General features: G+C 37.4%; 1 long non-coding RNA gene across 1 annotated transcript; it reads left to right on the forward strand.

Moving 5' to 3' along the window:
• Positions 1 to 135: 135 nt before the first annotated feature.
• Positions 136 to 19,829, forward strand: LOC141947975 (uncharacterized). Its single transcript, XR_012630323.1, has 3 exons — positions 136 to 270; positions 17,794 to 17,956; positions 19,713 to 19,829. It is a non-coding gene; the product is annotated as an uncharacterized LOC141947975 (long non-coding RNA).
• The last annotated feature ends 376 nt before the right edge of the window (positions 19,830 to 20,205 follow it).

The raw sequence follows: 20,205 nt of genomic DNA on the forward strand, positions 1-20,205 counted from the left end.
ATGGTACAGAGTGATGCTTGACAGCGAAGCTAAGCAACAGTTTTTTGTGATAAAAACACCAATTTTCTATATCCTTATACCTTTCAAGTAAGAAGACTTATTTTCCTGTACTCTTTTTGTCCTAGGGAAAAAAAATGATAGGCAGATGAAAGTGCAGAAAAAGGTGAAGAAGTTGAGACAAGGAGCTTGGTTGTATGTGAACTCTGCAAACCAGGTGAATACCGCAAGCAGTCTTGGTCTGAACCGCTTAGGGCTTCTCTGAGGAGCACGGTAAGTAGCTAGATTTTGTCAGCCAGCCTAACGTAAGCTCAACCTTTTCCTGCATATTGCTCAAAAGTGTGGTGGAACAGCATGGGAAGTAGGACAATGTAGGAAGAAGAAAAAGGAGGGAAGTTGTAACCATCACTAACAGATCTGTAATCAGTTAAGTGTGTTCAGAGCCTGGAATGGAATTCAGGAATCACAAGTCTCAAAGGGATTTTTTTTTTTACCCTATATTTTGTAAACATTGCAAAATGTTTATTGTACCTCCTGGTGGTGATTGGACTTTGTAGTGGATGGCATTGTACTACTCAGTTCACTTAGTTACAGATGTTTTTGCTGAAGACTTAAATGCACTGGTGATCTATGTAGGGATAAACATGATTCTATAGGGTGGAATTTCTGTCTATTTAATAATTTGCTCTTTTAGAAACTTTGAACACACCTGAAAGTACTCTTGAAAGACCATTATATTTTGTAACTTGGAAGTCAGACTGGTATTGCAGTCTTAATTTGTCCTTGTTGTCAGTATGCGTTCATATGTATCTTCATTTCAACATATGTCTAATGGTAGGATCACTTTACCGTTCATGGTACATGGTCACGCTCCTGGAATTCATCAAAGCTGTTTAGTGAATGAAGTTACTGTGTGGAGGATCAGCCTCTCCTTACCTACGACAGAGGGATGGTATCTATGCACAGCAAAAGAAGGGGACAATCATCTTGGAATCAAGGTAGTTAAATTCTGTCCAGGAAGACCAAATGCTGTCCAGGGACACCACCTGCCAGTTTACGAGTTCTAATTTAGGTAGTATAGAAGTTAACCAGTTCTCATCTATTCTAAGCAAGTAAACTTGTAAACTTTTTATTTACCTAGGAATATTTTTTTTCAATATTTATTCAGCTAGTGTTTTATTTATCAGTACCTCAGTAAGGCTATTCCATTTTCTATCCCAGAGGACTATCTGCTGCTGGACAGTTCATGTCTCACTGCAGCTTCTGTTTGTGTATTACTCATTTTCTGAATGCACATCTTGAAATTGTGTGGTCTGATTTAGAGAAGAGCTGAACTTTACAGCTGCAATTTAAGTCACTGGGACCTGGGCCCAGAAAGATATATGGTATTAAAAGCTCTGGCAAATCAAGACACTACACCTTAAATTGCTCCCCAAAATATAGAGGAGGGGTTTGTTTTTTTCTTTACTGTTTCTGTCAGTCAATCTGTAACCTTGCTTCATAGGCAGATTATGAAGATAGGTTCAGTAAAGACTGAGATATTAGGGAGGGATGTGATAAAATAGCCCATGACTAAATCAGTACAATGTGTTTACAGTTAGTATAATTACAATTGAGTAGATAAGTTGATAGTGAGTACTTTGCATCCTGTGCTGTGAATGAGGTGAGAAAATGTCTGTATCCCAGTATTTTCTAGCTTTTAAAAGTAGGTTTTGCAATCTCAATATGTCTTTACTTTCTTTCATCATCAGTGTATGGTGATGACTATTCAACGTGTTACTGGAAAATTATTGTTGTTCTCAAATACTTCTTAGACTAGAGTGATTTTCATAAGGAACAGCAAAGGGCACGAGGACCTTAAAGCTTGTTAATGAAACATGACAGCTAAGTACAGCAATTAAATGTCTGACATACCTTTCAGAGCATACTCAAAAAGCACACTAAGCAATTGTAAGAGTAGAGTAAGGCAGGAGACACTGATGAGCAACTCTGCAGTTTCTGTTACACAGTAAAATTGTGAAGCGAATTTTCTGCTTACTTAAATTGAAAGTCATGCACTGCAGCACTGCGTTAGCATTAGAGCCTATTTTGGATAGAGAGGAGTAGGCTAGGAGGCAGACAGTGTGGCTGCATGCTCTGTGAGAAGTTACTAAAATCATGGCTTGATTCGCATAGTTGCTGCAGTGCTCTACTTTCTTTTTCCATACTGCAGTATGGAGCCAGCACGTCCTTTCTCACACTAAAATGACAGTGCAAAGAATGTAAAAATACCTCCAGTCATTAGAGTGGTTAGCTGGCATGGTAGGGAATTGGAGCAGGATGGATGTATTAGGAATATGAGATAATTTTACATGCATATCAATGTACACCTGAGTAAGTCTGATAAAGAACAAAAATGAAAATTTCTTAGTCACAAAGAATGCAATTACAAAACGATAGAGGGAGTACTTTAATGAGCTGCTTAATTGTGAGAGGGATAAAGGCAAACAATAAATGGTTATTCTCCAAGCAGCTGAACCATTTGTGGTTTAAAGAGATTTAAAAGGCAATCAAAACACACACAGTAAATAACAAACCACCAGGTGCTGATAATTTTTCTACTGAAATACGAAAATAAAAGGTGGAGAATTACTGAAAGATTTTACAAACTCGCTTGGTTGGTCTGAAGATCTGAAAACACTCCCAAGAAAGCAAGGAGACATATACTTGGATTAAATATTTTAAATTAATCAATTTCTGGTGGAAAGATATTTTTATAAAGCTAGAAAAAACCTATATCAGTATATGATGAGGTGATCTTCTGTTTGCAGTGAAAAAATTTTAAATCCTTGTTCAAAAAAAGAAAGAAAGTGTATGAATGGCAGGATGATGATGGTGCCTGTTTGCCTGTCTTCCCTTTGAATTGCCCTAATGCTTCCCCAGCCCTCACGTCTCAAGGGTATACAATATGTGGGCCTCACGTCTTTTGGCAGTACAAGGGCTTGCAGAGCTAGTCGTGTTCAGGAAGGCTAAACCAACCTGATATGAGTACTAAGCATGTGTCTAATATTAGGGTTATGCATACATGCTTTCTGAGTCTCTGATGAATTTTGAATAAAGAAAGCCTCAGGTTCTGGAGTTCATTCAGGAAAAAAAAAGGTTAATAAAAAAACACCTGGCCAAGGAGCACCTGGCTTTATTTTCAGGCATTTCATATTTTAAAATGTCTGAATAATGTAAAATCTCTAAAAACACTCCTCTTAAAAAAAAAAAAAACCAAACCCCACACACAAACCAAACCCCCAAAGAAACCCAACTCTGAATAATTGCAACTCAGAAGGTGAAATTCCAGCAAAATGATAAGGCAATGGACGATTATTTTAAAGTGTACCAGGTCAAGCTAACTCAAAACAGTTCCAACCGTAAGCCTTGCAGGTATGTCTGTACTCGTGTCAGCAGTACAGGGTTGGCTCTGTAATACCAGCACCTAAATGCATTGTGTACAATTTAATTGTAAGAACAGTTTCATTAAACTGGAAGAATCAGGGCTCACACAGTAGAATGACGAAAAATATTCTGTGCTATCACACTCATGAACCTCTCAAATAAAATAATATTTGATTTAAAAGCTAAACAGTGCCTGACAAATGGTAGCAACACATTTAATGAAAAGACTGTTTCTCTAGGGATGAAGCTCTGGTTAGGAAGAGATGGGGAGTTGCCCACACCAGGTCGAGTAGGAGATGAAAAGGGCAGGTTAATAGACTTGGAGAAAGAAAGTGGTCTGGGAATAGTAACTTAAGGTGAGGATAACAGTGATGGGCCTTTTTTTGTCTGATACTGTGTGTTCAAGCTGAAGAATAAAAGAGTATCCTGTAAAAATCGCTGGGAAAGATGGTCAGTGTCCTTCCTCCTTATCAGGCTGCATCTTATAACACTTCAGCCCCCCCCTTTGTGTCTGTTTTACCCATCACTGACCTCAAAGTACAGTGCTTTACATGTATTTCCTGGCTGACCAGCTTTTTAGCTTTCATTGCTGTGCTTTTTTCCTGCTTAGTTTGCTGTCTGGTTCCATCCTCGTAGCTCCAGAGCCTTACGAAATATCTCCACCAAAGAAACATCAGTCAAAGAAGTATTTCAAGTAGTCCAATACATGAAAAGGTACTTAAAAAACAGTCAACAGAAGAACCAGTAAAAGGCTTATGGGAATTAGTAGTTCAGAGATCATTGTATTTGAGCATGTGGTTATAACCATCCATTATTTAAAAATTAGCTGGAAGATCTTACATATGTACAAATGTACACAGCTGTTAAGCTTGACTGGCAAAACTCATTAATTAGGCATTGATCCTGCCGCCAGAAGTGCATGGGATAGGTTCCTGCCTCTGCATTACGTCTCTGTTCAGCTGCTCCTGCCTACATACAGAGATTGAATTGTAAGAAGGGGCACTACACTTCATTACTTTAAAATAGGTATCGTAGACTTATAGAGTACATAAAACAACATTCCTTTTTCAATTATCTCTTTATCACCTTCTCTACTAGTAGAGTTATCATGTTCAATTTACTGTATTAGACTTTCTGTATCTCCATATGCCTGTTGAAGATTTTATGAGAACATCCTCTCAGCCTTACAGCCGTTCTCTGCAGAGATAATGATGGGTTGATGGCAACCATAAAACTGAACACTTTGGTTATGCCTGCCAGTACTTTCCTTCCAAGAGGAGATGTTTGGCCGAAGGAAGGCATAAATTCAGTAAATTTCCAAAATTAAGTCAGCCAGTTAATGGTAATAAAGAAGGAAAATTTTAAATTCCATCAAGGTTGATTTCCTTCAGATTATTCAGAAAGGATCACTTGTATGTAGAAATAAATAAAATAAGGGCCAAACCACCCATTCTTTGCATAGTCTAATCTGCCAGAGATGTCACTGGAAGTTTTTGAATGTGTACCAGTTGAGCAAGAGAAATGTAGCTCTTTTTAAATCTCTGCTCCTATCGTATAAATCCATTTGATATGCAAGACTTTCCCAGATGGTATAAAACCCCAAGACCTTACTAAATTATTCAGGATGAGTTTGATAACACTGAGATTATGAAACAGTAACATCAGATAAAAATAAATGTTTTTCACTTCAGAGTTTATCTACCTTTCTAATGTAAATTTATGGTTATTAAAGTACGTTATTTATAGCTGTCTTTTCAAACTTACATAACAGTGCTTTTGCCATGTGCCTTTATACACAGATAGAAATCATATTAATGAGCTATTCACTGAACAACTGAATGAATGCATGAGTGATGAGAATTCACAAGACGAGACAAGTAACAAACAAAAATCCCAACCTTTGTTTCTGCTTTAAATACATCAGGGAAATTTAGGAGAACACAGTAGTCTTAAATGTTGAAAATAATTAATACAATTTATAAATAGGCATGTGAATCTGTTTAATGCTTAGTTAATAGTACTAAGGAAAGCGAATTGTGATCTTTTCAAGGTTACTTGGTTGCAAACTGTGGTATGTACACCTTAGAAATGTTAAGTGGGCAATCAAGTCCAATAATTCTGAGTCTTTTTAAACGTTAACACTGTTCTGAATCGGTTTGTTATTTTCTATGCTTTAAACACCAACATGGGATAATTTATAAAATTCTATCATCTCTTCTATTTCTCCCTTTCCCTCCTGCAGTAGCCTTCTGCCCTCACTTACCTTTGCATAGGCAGTGGTCTAGAGGGCTTCTGTACCTACACGGCAAGACTGGCAGACTTCTTCTGTGCTTCTCCATATATACTGGCAGTATATAGTATGCATTTCAATGGTAAAATTACAATTTTTTATTCAGAATAAATTCTCTTTTCCATTGTAATATATACATAAGTACAACAAATTCAGCCCTCTTGCTGACCTTGAAGAAACCTAATACAAATTCTGTTATGTGTATAATGAGTTCTTCCGAAGGAGATTTCACTCACTGCAATAGAATGTTAGTAGAAAAGCAGGAGGTACTGCAATATAAAACAGAATTTAACATATAATGTACACATTGCACTGAAGTGAACTTTCTGGTTTGTCTCCTTAGTTCCTTTCAGGGTCACTTTTCCAGGTAGGCCACCTACCACTCAAGTTACCTTGGGGAATGGAATATTCAACACTGAAAAAAAGGTATTATTCATGAAGCAAAAAAGTTATCTTAAATACAAATTTGCAACTGCAGATTTGTAACAAAAAAGGTCAGTACAGTGTTACTGAGACAAATTCGCTGCAGATAGTGAGACTCTGGACAGAGACTTTAAAAGTCTCTTGTTTTTTAAAAATACTTTCAGAAGCTTGGCAAATCAAGGTCTAGTCCCAGCAACACAGACACAGCTTGCATGAGTAAAATCGTGCCCAGGCTAGCAAAGTATGGCACAGCAAGCTAAACTCCCCGGCCTTTGAAACTGAGGTCTGAATTTTGCTGCTTGTGGCCATCTCTACATGCATACATCTTTTTCCTTTTTTGATTTTTTTTTCTGTGTTGACTCTGACTCATCCTAGTTACATGCAAGCCTCGTTTGCGCTTTTGTCCTTTCTGTCCTGCATCTCACACTGCCACTTTACCACTGGCACAGTGTGCTTCACAGGTATTTATTGTGATTTCACAGCTGCCCATTGTCCACATTTTGCAGATGTGCAACTAAAACCCATGAAAGAAATCTGAGATTATGCTAGAAATTCCATTCTTAACATTCACTATCCCTGTCTAACATACCAATCACCTTCCGAGTCTACTATATGTTTGGGATTCTCAGGGGGCCTGTATCATGTCTGGAAATGTGATTTGGGTGAAATTTGGAGGCTGACTAGGACTTTCTTCAGACAGGAGAGTAGCATTAGCTCTTGCTGGGCACCTGAAAATCTTGCCTGCAGCCACTGCGCATGCGAAAATCTTCTGTACGGATCTGAGTACAGTAAATCTGACTGTACCATCTGGCCCAGTGTTCCACTGAATAACATACATCTAAATTGCCATGGTGGATATATGGAGAAGAATAAGGACACACTGAATGCTGCCCTACTCTGGCATGACCACAGAAAATATAGTCTAGTCCAGTTACAGTGACCTTCACTCAGGTTTAGGCCCCTAATTTATCTTTGAGACTGGGTTTTAGTTTCTGAAGTTGGCGATCCAGATGGTTACATGTGAGTGTGTACCTAATGATGCAGATAGCATCCAATAGGACTTAAAAGGCAGAATTCTCCATTTTTTTTTAAACTTCGGTATAATTTTCTCAGCATCACACATTGGGAACTTGTGTTCCAATCTGCCTTCAGGCATTTTGTAAAATCTTCTTGTAACAGAAGTAAAGGAATCTGCTTTGACTACAACATATATTGAAAAATTTAGTAAGACAAGGCACATTTCCCAAAGAACTTTATGGCTTCCTGTGAAAAGGCCTATCAGCTCAGTAATACACGTTATTAAAATATTGATAATTTAAATGCATTATTACACCTGTATACTTTTTGTGAACATTTGTGCTAATTAAATATGATCTCTCAAAATGTTCATGAATGAAGGAGGTTCATTTCAAGAGCATGTGAATATTCATTAGTATTTTTGAATTATTCTTCTAGCTCTTCTTTGGTACGCAGTTCAAACAACAGGATCTGTACATGGAAGACACTAATTGGCATATTTTAAAGCTGTTGTATAAATTACACACTTTTTTACATGCTGAAGTATAATAGTTTCAGAATAACTCTAGACATTCTGATGATGTTTATAACACATCTCAGTTTTAATATATTAGTTTTTATAACAGTGGCAGAATACTAAGAAACTGCCCTTTTTTGTGTGCTTGGTGAAGTTTGTTCCAAATATATTTTTTGCTCACAGAAATGTCTGCTACAGATAGTGTCAAAGTGTCAGAGGAATGTGAGAAATTTTCTGATATCTAGAAAAAACTAAATGACTTTGACAAGGAAGCATGTCCTGCCAACATGATTATAGCTATAGTAGTCATCAGTTCAGTTCACTTTGGTCATCTTTTACTTTAGGCTTGATTAGCTGTAAATTCTATACCTTGTCCTCTCTGGATCAAATACCTAAACAAGGATATTCTAGCCAAGGCACTTTTAACAATTCCATAGGGGAAAAAATGCTTAAGGTACTGTTCAATAGCTCAGTGATTCTGTAAACAGCAAGTGAAACAGGTATACAGAGGTGATATTTCCTCTTTTTTTAATTGGTTTTGTTTTTTCCTTAAGTAGCCTGTTTTTTCACAAGTCCCATAAAAGTCAGTGGAAATTGCAGGCTCATGTACTTGCAGAGTTTTGGGTGGTTGGTTTTGGGTTTTTTTCTTCAGATTAGGGATAAATCACAAATCATCCTGATTTTCACTGTCAACACTGTTGTTTTTATGTAGAGAATTTAATTCATTAGGCTGTCAGTTTTCAATTCAGTAGGAGGTTAATATTAGTATGTCCCAAGGATCTGTACTGTAGTTAGTATTTAATACATTCATTAATTATCCAGAAAGGCAGAAATGAGGGGTAGAACAAAAAAAATGAGGTCAGCAGGATTTGCAGATGACAAAATTATTTAGTGTAAGCCTTTGTAAGAGAAGGCTGGGATGAACTTCATGGAAACAGAACTAGACAAATTGGCAGTTCTGCTTGATGAAATTCAGACATTGACAAATGCAGAGCAGAGCACGTTAGAATGAAAAATCTGAACTGCTTGTACACATGGCCCTGTTCTAACTTATTGCTAAAGTGCTAAGGGAAAAAGAGCACCCAGCACAATTAAAAACTCTTCTCAATGCTCAGAAGCAGTCAAAATCTAAATAAGGTGTTGTAATGCAAAAAAAACCCCATAGAAAAGACCCATAATACAGTGGAAAAATATTAGTTCCAGTTTTACTTTAAACTTTACAATAAGCTAGGGTCATCCCATCTCACATGAGATATGATAGGAGAGGGCTGTGTCTCTAATAATTCCCAAATCCACCTTCGTCTGTTTTGTTTCCAATGCAAGAAGCCAGAAGCCCATTGTTGTAACATATGCTGGGTTGTGTAGGAATCTGTGAAGATAGTTTGCCGCCTTTGCTTTTCATTATGAAGCTCAATGTCATTTGGTGATATTCTCTTGAATGTACTTCTGTCGATTTATCAAGAGAAGATCTGCTCTCTACAAGATGTCATCAGTCTACTTTTATTCGTTTATGATCACCCTGCACACATCAACATCAATCTTCCATTTTATTTCTCCTAACTAGCTGGCATCTTGATGACACCGTTTTTTATGTTCTTTAGAAGTGTTTCATCTTGGGATCCTGGAGACACATTTGTATTCTCCTTTTTTCCCATTTGCTTTTCTTGTTGGTTTTGGTTCCTTTTGAGTAAGTTCTCACTATCTCAGATTCTGTGCATAACAATCATACTAATCGGGGGATAAAGAGACAGAAAGATCAACTTACAAGTTCCTTCACATTACACATGCTGAGATTAGAGTCAAGGTTAGTTACACTGTAAGCAACAGTAATCCTACAAGATTAAATATTTTTGTTAGATGAACTCTTCTCTGGCGTGAAATTGCAATTTTTAACTTTTTCTCCAGTGGAATTGCCAGTCCTTTGTAGTTGTGGCGGTAACCCAGAACCGAAACCACAGAAGGGTGTTTATCAACAGGTTTTCATGCAGTTTTTGCTCATTTTAGTAACAATGGACCAACATTTTTTCTTTCTTTTCTCATGTAAGAGATTTGCAACAAGTTGTATGAAACACATGAATAAAATTAGAAGAATCTCCATATAGCCCAATATTGGCTTATTTCACAATCATGGAGTTTTACTTAAAATTTGTAAAATTCTTTAAGCATTTCAGATTGAGCCCCACAAAGTGCCGTGCTCTTTTATATAAGTATCTGACATAATTCATAGAAAGAGGAAAAAAGATTTAAAGCAACTCTGCAGCATGTAGTTTCTCCTTGTGAATTATTCTCCCCGTATTTTTATGCAATAGCCTAAATTAATTACAGATGTGCCAGTTTTAGCTCTGTGTTTATCAAATGAAATTACACCGAGATTCCCAATAGCAAGTTTTATGAAAGCGTACATTTTTGGAAATATTTAAGTTGATGAAAAATTAATTTTTCACTTATTAGTTCTCATTTCACAAACAGAATCTTCTTTGTTCATAGCTGACTGCTGCAACAGCCTTTGATTATTACCAATTATTTGACAGTTTGAGCCTTTTGGCTCTAATTCATAGGGCAGGGTGAAGGAAAAGGATAGTGAATTATTCACTAACATTTGGCTTAATTACAATCAAATGACCCTTTCAAATTGAAAAGCACTTGGTGAAAAGCAGAAGACAAATGAGATTTTTCTGTATAAATAATGAATAGCCTTAATTTTTAAATTTAAAACAAACCCCCAAAATACCCTACACTATCTATTCCATAGCTTTGTAATAAGATGTACTTTGGTTTTGTGAGTTCAGAACACATTCTGTTTGACCTTCGTGGAGTTTTCTTTCACATCTGATCTTGCATCTGCTTAGCTTTAGGGACTGTAATTCTATTCCACCAAAAAATTATGGTGAAAGCACCATAAAGACTTTTCCTTCCAATTTATGCCTGAACTAAACAGGTGAATTATATTGCAGGACTCTGTGTGTGTGTGCAAGTACTATATTTGCAAAAAACAAGATTTGCTTCAGAATTCAAATACTAAGCGGTATCACAGTCACTTAACTATGCTCTTAATCCTAGATCTTCTTGTAAAGGACATAAATAAAAACAATTCAGTAGAGCACAAGATACTCCTTCATTGCAAAAACTATCAGTAAAGGATCTAAATATTTTATTGATTTTTCCAAATTCTTTTAAAACTGCATCATTATAATTACAGGTGCCCTGCCCCTCAGCAGATTTATGCATGTTGTTATCCTTATACACTGCATGCCCTCTGAATTGTTATATTGAAATTGCATCTTTTGCTATAAATTGATCCAGATTTGTGAGATGAGTGTATCTGAAGTGGATATATGGCCTGGAGTTCACATTTGCTTGCATTTTGCAACAGCAAAATGTTAGCATTTTATTGTCCTGAATCCTGCTATAGACTACGTTCCTGTCCACTGGCACTGGGTGGGTGTGGTAGAGACCAAAGTTACTGAAAAACTTTGATGCCTTAGAAAGTCAAGCAAGGTATCTTCTGCACGAGATAAATCTACTTTTCTTTCAGAGGAGGCTGTAATGAATTGACAAGCAGAAAAATAGATGGTTTTTAGTGTTTCCTCTACCTAAATGAAAAATTTTTTAAAAGTCTGTCTTTTAACGCATTGGAGGCAATTGGAGATAACACATCATTCCCAAACCAGAGCTTATCTGCCCTGCAAGCAAGGACTTCTAGTTCAGGCTGGTGACCTGAATGTATACCTGGCTATCGATTATATCCGATTATGTACTTACATTATGTGTTTGCATTTTGCTGCAGGTGGACATTTAGTCTCCGTCTGTGTCGCCTTTTTGGCTGATAACTGAGCAAATCCCTAGCACACTAGCCTAAACTGATAATGAATGAATAATGTTAATTACATTTTAGCTATGGTATTACGAATGGGTATTACATATTGGCATTGTAATGCAGTTGAAATAAACAGATATACTTTGCAAACTGCTGAAATCTAGCATTCTGTAAAGTGTAAGGATTTACTTTTTGATTGATAAACCAACAGCTGATATATCTGATGCCAAAAAACAGAAAGTGCCCAAAGTTTTGTGTTTACATGGAACTGTCCTTCACCCCTTTTCCTCCTTCCCTTTCTCTCAGCTATCCCTTGCATCCTGGTTTGTAGAAAGGGCAGACAAATGTGATTGTCTAATACTTAACAAAGTGGGTAAACTGCTCAGTGTTCCAAGGCAGACACCAGGGAGGAGGAACATTCTTTAGAGAGGTCAAATTAGTGTGTGTATTGCCAAAATTAGAATGGAGTGAACAGGACCTATCCTTGACTACATGACTGCTAGTCAACCAGCTCAGTACAAGTACTCCAGGGAGAGGGAAAGATGAAGCATAGCGAAATCTAAAGCGTATTGCACTGCCAGGAGACAGCATCAATCTGTATAAGCATTATGTGTAGATTATTTCAAACCCAGCCAGAGTAACTCACAATCTTCTGTTTCTGGAGCTAGGTATTTACTAGGGAGTTTGTTTCTAATTATCTGTAACCTGACATATATGCCAGCTCACCTCGAGTCCAAAACATGCTATGAGGTTTTGTGGTCTTCTCGGTAGGGCACTGGCATCAGACCAAATAAATGGAGCATTTATAGTGGAATAAAAGTAATCTGTCATGACTGATCTCACGCCTCTGGCGTTCAATTTAAACACATTTGAAAGTATGAAGAAGGTGCCTCCCCAAAGGCTTAGTTGTCTTGACAATTTAAATGAATGAAACCTACTGCAACTGTCCAGCTGGGCTTATAAGGAAGGTGGCTTCCAATTTGGGTTAGTTTTGCGCTGTGGAAAGGGAAATATTGGGTTTTATAAGGAGGGTAATCCATTCAGGGAAAAAGCCCACTATTTAGTTTGTTTTCTTTTTCACCAAATGCCATTGCTTAGTCATGCAAATATTCAAATAAACCAATAATAGCTTGCCAGAAGACAGGCTGTTACAAAACATACAGACAAGTTCAGATAAAAATAGAAAAATATGCTAAAAATTATTAAAAAATAAAAAGAACACTGAAAAGTTAGGAAATACCAGAATAAGATTACTTGGACAAACTTAATATGCCTCTTTTTTCCACACGTAAGATTTTGTAATCTTTACCTGTTCAAACAGTGCTGGTATATGGACAGGGACCTTTCAGAAGAACCTCTGCTCTACGCAAGGGCACAGAAAGGATGATACTTAGCTATTTCGTTTTCTCCTCATTATTCAAGCATGTGCCCTGAAACCTTATCTACTGCACATGATTCAAACCGTGCTCTGGAAGAGAATAATTCATTTCCTTTTCCATCACTTCCACCCATCCAAGAGCCTCCACTAGAGAACAGATCTCCTCAATGTTTCTGCAAGCTAGAAAAGTTGTATTAGTCATAATTATAGGAGTAGTGGTATTAATAACACTTGTGGACAACTGAGCCACAGATGCACATGCCCTGGTTTAGGGGCACACTCAAGCATTTCTGACATTGATATGATTAGATTTTACTTTCATTAATTTCATCTATAAACAATTCTGTAATGCCAACCACAGAGTGCCAACCTCAGGCACCCCTTAAACAGCACATTATTAGTGAGCATTTGATGAAAAGCTTTGGTCCTAATAATTAAGAACTCAGTTTCAGAGGCAAGGTTGATACTGCTCTCAAATGCGGAGAGCCCAGAAAGACTAAATTTCATTGCATATTCTGGTTCACCATACTCAGCCATAACAATTTTTTACATAGATGTGAAGTTGCAGACTCCTGGGGGCTCTGCTGAGTCCCAGATAGGAGAGTTTGTCATAGCAGCCATATAACCTAAGGATGTGTGGATTTCACAAAGGTAAATAATTTTACCTGAAGCACTAGAAAAGACCAGGCTGACCCAATAGAACTTACTCACCTTGAAGCTAATCCCTTATTTCATGAGAAAAAAAAAAAAACAGTTAAGCTTGGGAAAGCAGCAAATACTATCATGAGCTTCACTGATTAGAGAGAAGGGACTAGGTGGGAAGAAGAAATGTAAGCCTGCAACACGCAGCAGGTCAGTAGGCAGAGAGATGAATTGCCTTACCTGTTGTTTTGGTGATTTTTTTTCCAGCTTTTCTGGCACTGAGGGAAGTAAGAAAAGTCTCCACCCCCTGCTTCTGCCTTAGATCACCCCACACCCCAATCAAGACGATATAAGCTGCAATTAATGCAGTACTAATACAAGAATTGGTGTAATCACACTAGCTAAATGAGAAGGGTGCTAATTGCTGGTCATTGACACACTTCAACTGATGAGCAGACTATTAGCCTTAGAAATGAGGGAGGTTTATTACTATCACATTGTGTGATCAGCACGTCTTTGTCAAAATAACTTCCTGTGGAATAAAAATAAGAAATGAGCTGCTCCTTACACATTAAGAGACATTTTGCTGAGATAGTTGAAAAACATATTTTTGTTTTGCACTGATTATAAGTGTTAGTCATATGGAAGATGGTGAGGAAAACAGAAGGGGTCATTTTTTCTGAAATTCTCTTCTCCGGTGTGGACATTATGAAGGATGCCTGGCTTTGATACTTCCTAAAAAGCAAGTATTTCTTAAACTGGGATTGCATCAAGGTGCACTGAGAGTATCTTTGTTCCCATATTACTTCTACTACCTTTTTATATGAATATATGCATGTGTCTCTCTTATGGTTCTTCACCAGTAGGAGTTTTTATTGCAATACAAGAAATGTTATTTCATTCAAAGGAAACAGATCACATCCCAGATGTGAGAGTGTGATGTGGCAGTATTTGTCACAATGAGCTCTTGGGTGTATTCTGGCTGACAGCTCCTCTGGCCACCCACTGGAGCATCCCAGAGTCATGCTGTAGTTACCAGAGCCAATGCAGGCTCCCCTTTGGCACTTTTTTCTCTTGCTGGTAGGGTTTATCCTCACTTCATAGATTTCTGGCTTCCTTTAGAGTTTCCTGGGTACAAAGCAGAGTAAGCACTGCTGCAGATTCCTGTCTACTTCCTCTAATTTCTGTGAGCAGTATATCCAATTCTGGATGAGTAGTAATTTAGTCCATTTTTTTAAAATGTTGCTTGAAGTGACTGAAGAATGGATTTAAAAATACCACTGGGAAGTTCCTTAGGGAAACTGATCACCATGACTTGAAGTAGTGTTCTTCACCCTTTAAAAATAAACACTGAATATCCCTAGCATCCCCCTATGTATGCCACTTTTCTTTTGAAATGCTTCATGTAATAGTTTAGTTCTTTCCTTCAATAACCACAGTTTGGCCAAATGCAATGGTGTAGGGCGATTATCTCAGAAGCTACATGGCCTTATTCAACTACGTTTTGCTGTGTCGGTCTTCTTGTGATCACTACATCATCGTCATTCAGCAACTGAAACATCTGCTTAGTAATGCCAGACATAAGGAGCTGGATTGTACTAGCTGCCTGCTTGCCAAAACAAGCAATTCAAAAAGTTGATATTCATGATGCCAAATGTAGTTTGAGTGCCAGTTATCTGATAATTCACCTCTTAAGTTGTGCCATGATATTTGAGAACAAATAAACCGTCCAATCTAGTTATCACAAGACTTCCCTATTTAAACGTGTAAACATCTCATGGTGCGGGCAAGGAATTTCATCTGAAGGCCTTTGACTCTGAAGGAGAGCTCTGAATAGTTCTGAGCTTATCAAACCTACAAAGCCTGGAATAAAGCCAGGTTGTTTAGCAATGGTTCACATTGTTGTAGTTCCTTAGCTTTTCTTGACTGTGCTCAGGTGAATACTGATATGGAAATTCCTTCAGGATGTCTCTTGAGGCATTGTTATATTGCAATTTATGAATCCGAAACTAGTACAGAAATATGAAAATATTGAAAAGGCATCATGGATTTGGAAATGATTCAGGTATGTTTTGTGGCATGATGATTTTTCCCACAAGCCACACCTCACTTCCTTCGCTGAACCCCTGACTTCTCTTGGGACAGTAGAAGTGTTCCCAGCCCTTGCAAATGCTAATTGTGCTGCTGGTAGCAGAAAATTCATGCTCCTGGATACGTTTTATGTGCTTGGCTTTAACCTGTAACAAAGTAATAGTCAAATATAACTGTCCTATATATTTAAACCAGATTTCTATATTAACTTATCTTTCAAGGGAACTTGAACTTTTATGTGTATTTGTTTTCCAGCATAAGCTTGAATGTCCTTACAGTACAGTACCTTTTCTAAAGAATGTCGTAATGCCAAGAAATGTGTAATGTGTATATAAAGGACGTATCAATGATTCTGATTAATCTTTTCTCATGAGACTGTTGGACATTTTAGTCCCTTCCTAAACTTTATTCCAGTGGGAATTCTCCTTCCTACTTATTGATATCTTTAGAAATACTCTGTAAACCTGCATTTTCTTCCCCACCCCTCCAAGCTAGTTAAGTTCTAGTTACTAGGAAATTGATGTGTTGAAAATTGTAGCAATCGTTACCTTGTTAATGGGAATGGTGCATGAGGCTATCAGAAACAAAACTATGTCCTAAAATCTGAGATTTAATGTTTTCCTTGTAGTATAAGGAATAGTATACTTTTAAACGTTTTGCTAATGTTTATTACAATTTTTACACCAGCTAAGTACCAGATGTCTGAATGTATTTCTATTGAATGTACTTGGAAAATGCAGGACAGAAATTTGCATTTTACTTTGCTGCTTTCTTGCACATTATAAACAGACTAAATATCACTCATATTATCAAAGCACACAAAAATCAGAACAGAACAAATATCAACTAAACATGCTCAGCTGAACATGCTAATTATTAGATTAAAACAGGTTTTGTGTATCTGGTTGCTCTTAGGACTGAATATTATGAAAACTGTACATGTTACACACAAGTGTTTATTTTGATAGATTACTCGTAGATAAGATTACAGACTACTAGACTTCAGGTTGTCTCTGTAATTGGCAATGAAATCACAAGATTATATACCATACATACATTTATAAATACGCTCTGGGAGAACAGATACAAATTCATTTGGAGACAGATCTGAGGTAATGGAGAATGTGTTATTCTCTCCTGTGCTCCCATTCACCCTGTGAAGTAGCTAGCTGTACCTCTGAAGGGACCTGAAAACGAATCACTTGTTTGAAAACTTTTCTTGCTTCAGAAAGCACCTCATTGTACCAAATACATTTTTTTTCCATTTTAATATTGACTTGCAGATGTTTACAGTGTATGAGAGTAAATCAAGTCTTATGGCTTCCTTCACTGGTCATCACCTCAAGGCATTAAGCTGAGTCCCTCTGGAGAATTTGGAAAGGCTATTTAAAGTCTGTTTTGGATAAACCCTTGCTGGCATGTGTATAAGCTGAATTCTGTTGCGATAGCCTACATCTCTCATTTTGAAAATCGCATGAAGCTGAAGGCACAAAGTGGTGGTTAGTCCTATCGTGCTCTATTGTTTTAAAAACTGAGGATTTCAGCCAGATGTAATTCAGCAAGGGAGAAGGATTTAGGCTAATAATAGTGAAGATAAGACTGTGAGGAGAATAATGATATCTTTAAGGAATATTCAGGCCTTGCATTTCCAGCTGCTTTGAGCAACAGCAAGGAAAGAAAACTGTATCAGTTTCTGAGCTATGAAAAGCACAGACCTTTCTCTGCTCTGCTGGGTTACAGGAATCAATAATTTCACATTTTCTACACACTGCAGAAGTAAATGCCTGATCTCAGTCATGTCACCACATGGCAGATCAAAGCCCTCAGGATCAAAGAGATTAAAGTAGCACAGGTTCTCAAAACATTTTCTGATTGAAAAACACTAATTAAAATTTCTACAGAAATTCATGTAATGAGTTGCTCCTAAAATTGTTTACAGAAAAAGTCCATCCAAATGTAAATAAAAAATTCCTTTTCTGTATGTTTCTTTAAAAGTGTTTTATCCCTGATTTTATGTGTAGCACATTTCTTCATGTTACCTGTTTCAAAACGCTCAACTCAAAGCAGTTTGAAAGCAAACTGTGACATGGCTCTTATTTCAGTCCTGAGGGTGTCTCACCCTTTAAGGAAGGATATTTTGCATCTCACAGCTGAAACAAAATGAGCTGATTTGCACACTGCTTTTTTTCCTACAGACAGGCTGTCGTGACAAGAGATGAGGGTGAGACTTTGGAGGTAGTTAAGCTGCCTCCATACAGAGGAGGAGGATGGCTGCACATGTCAGACCTGATCAGACCTACGGGGATTATTCCAACTCTTGCATTATTCCAGCTCCAGGCAGTAACTGCAAAGTTTCTGGTAAGTTAAAACAATATTGTAAATTGCATCAACTCTTAATTTGTCATCATACTGCTTCACCTGTGAGGCAGGTGACCCAAAGGTTACATCACTGATACAGATTATGGATGCCTGGATCCACAGTCCCAACTTTCATAGTATCATGAATTTGCTACCACTGACTTTGGTCTCTAACTTCACTGTTTCTTGATATGGAAAAATCCTTATCGTGTTTCACCATTCATCATGTTTAGTAATTTCACCATCATGGAACATCAGAGCTAAGAAGTCATTTTCTGTTCTATGGCAGATTGAGAAGCTGATGAAGGACTTTTACCAAATTCCTTCATTCTCGTAAAGAATGAATGTGCAACAAATTACTTGAACAGATTTAATAAACTGGCACAGTTACTGGCAGGCCCAACTGGCCAGTCTCTTTCATATGGGACATTAGTCAAACTCGTTCTTCTGTTTGCTAAAAGTTGGTTTTGCTGGCAATTCAGACTCTGGGACCCATCTTCAAATGGATCCACATAAGTAGATCCCTGAACTTTAAAGACACCAGTCACATGAACAGCCTGGAAAGAGTTCCTCGGAAGGACAGGGCCATTATCTGAATCAATTTCAAACTCGAGCCCCATTATAATAAAGTATTTCTCTTTGGAAGGCAGTCTGTCCTCCCAGAGGTGCTTTTTATGATTTTCAACATGAGATGAATGATCTCCTGGATGATGAAGAGCACGTTAAACAGGCCAAACCTTGAGAGTTAATAGGTTGCTGGTTATTTATTATAACAACGATATGCCTGAGCTTTCAAGTATGCAGCAATTAATAAAGTCCCTTACCACAGGACCCCAGTGTTATCCATAATATTGTCAAAACCATCCAAGTTGCACTTTGTCTCAACAGAATCAAAATGGCATAAGGAGAAAACATTTCCTTTGTCTTGGGAAAACAGAGCTATCAGTTGAGAAATAACATCAGTACACTACATGAGCTGGGTTGTAATTAATCTATTTTCTCACTTTTATGGTGTATTTGGGGCCTAATTTTGAAGGATTCCAAGAAATTTAGAGAAGGCTGGGTTCTGTATGGTCTGTAACTATTTTCTGCTTATTATGAGTATGTGCTTTTATTCTAAGAGACTTAGGTCATCTTCTGATATTTGCTGCTGATTTATGCTTGTTGCCCTGCTTTTCAAATTTGTAAAGAGAAGATTAGAACTCAACAGAACTTTTAAAGGAAATATCTTTCAGCCAAAAGTATGAATTCAGCTATTCCAGTACATTTTGTAAATGTATATAAATTAAGAAGTTTATTATGTGTTTGAGTCTGATTTTTATTGTTTTAAATCAAAATATTTCACTTACGTATTTAAAATACAATTTCAGGACAGACTGCCTTTTTTTGAAATGTCACTTTGTTTTAAATATTGCAATGTTGTAAAAAGGTAATGTGAGCCCCACGTTTTCTTCAGAAAAGTTTTTTTCAGAGTGACTAATAAACCAAAAATGCCATTATTTGCTCAGCTGTTTCTTCTACCACGCTGTAAGGTTTCCTAATCCATTTGCCTTGAAAAGTCCGCTGGCAGAAAACCAGAGCTCAGAGAATGTCCAAAATCCAGCACAGGTCATTCTCTTGGGTATCTTGGGCCTAGTTTATGAGGAAGTCATTACCTTCCTACACAAAAAGATAAGACTGAACAACGATGTTATGCCCCATATGCTTTGTTCAAACACTGTTAGAAACTCATTGTGTTAACTAAATGTTTCTGCAGTAGGGCTGTACCTCCTCTGGGGTGAGGATCACCCACGTGCAGACGGCCTGTCGGCTGTTGGGTGCCCGCGACTGCAGCTCCATGGAACGGTGGCAACATCAAGAATAAGAATCACAGAATGCCCAAATGGTAAATACATACTATAAACAATATTTTCTAATTTATAATATCTTAACGTCCTACACAGAAATAGGTACGTCTTGATTGTATTTCTTTTTCTGCTGGAGACAAAAAGAATCATACCCCAGCAAGAGTGAACGGGCGTTAGTCTAAATATGTGCAGCCCTTTCTTGGGTGCCTCCAAGAGAGCATGTCTCTGCCACGAACCCAGAAAGGAAAAGGTGTTATTGTGGGGCCTGGTGGGAATCAGCCTTCAGATAAGAATCCAACTTACTGTGGCACAAGAAGAAAAAAATAAAAGCAACAAATGTCATGGCTAGCCAGAACAGGGGAGTATGTATTAACATTTGATTTTTGGTGGTGAAAAAGGGAG

This window comes from Strix uralensis, chromosome 10 (genome assembly GCF_047716275.1).
Source record: "Strix uralensis isolate ZFMK-TIS-50842 chromosome 10, bStrUra1, whole genome shotgun sequence".
In the NCBI taxonomy this organism is placed as follows: Eukaryota; Metazoa; Chordata; class Aves; order Strigiformes; family Strigidae; genus Strix; species Strix uralensis.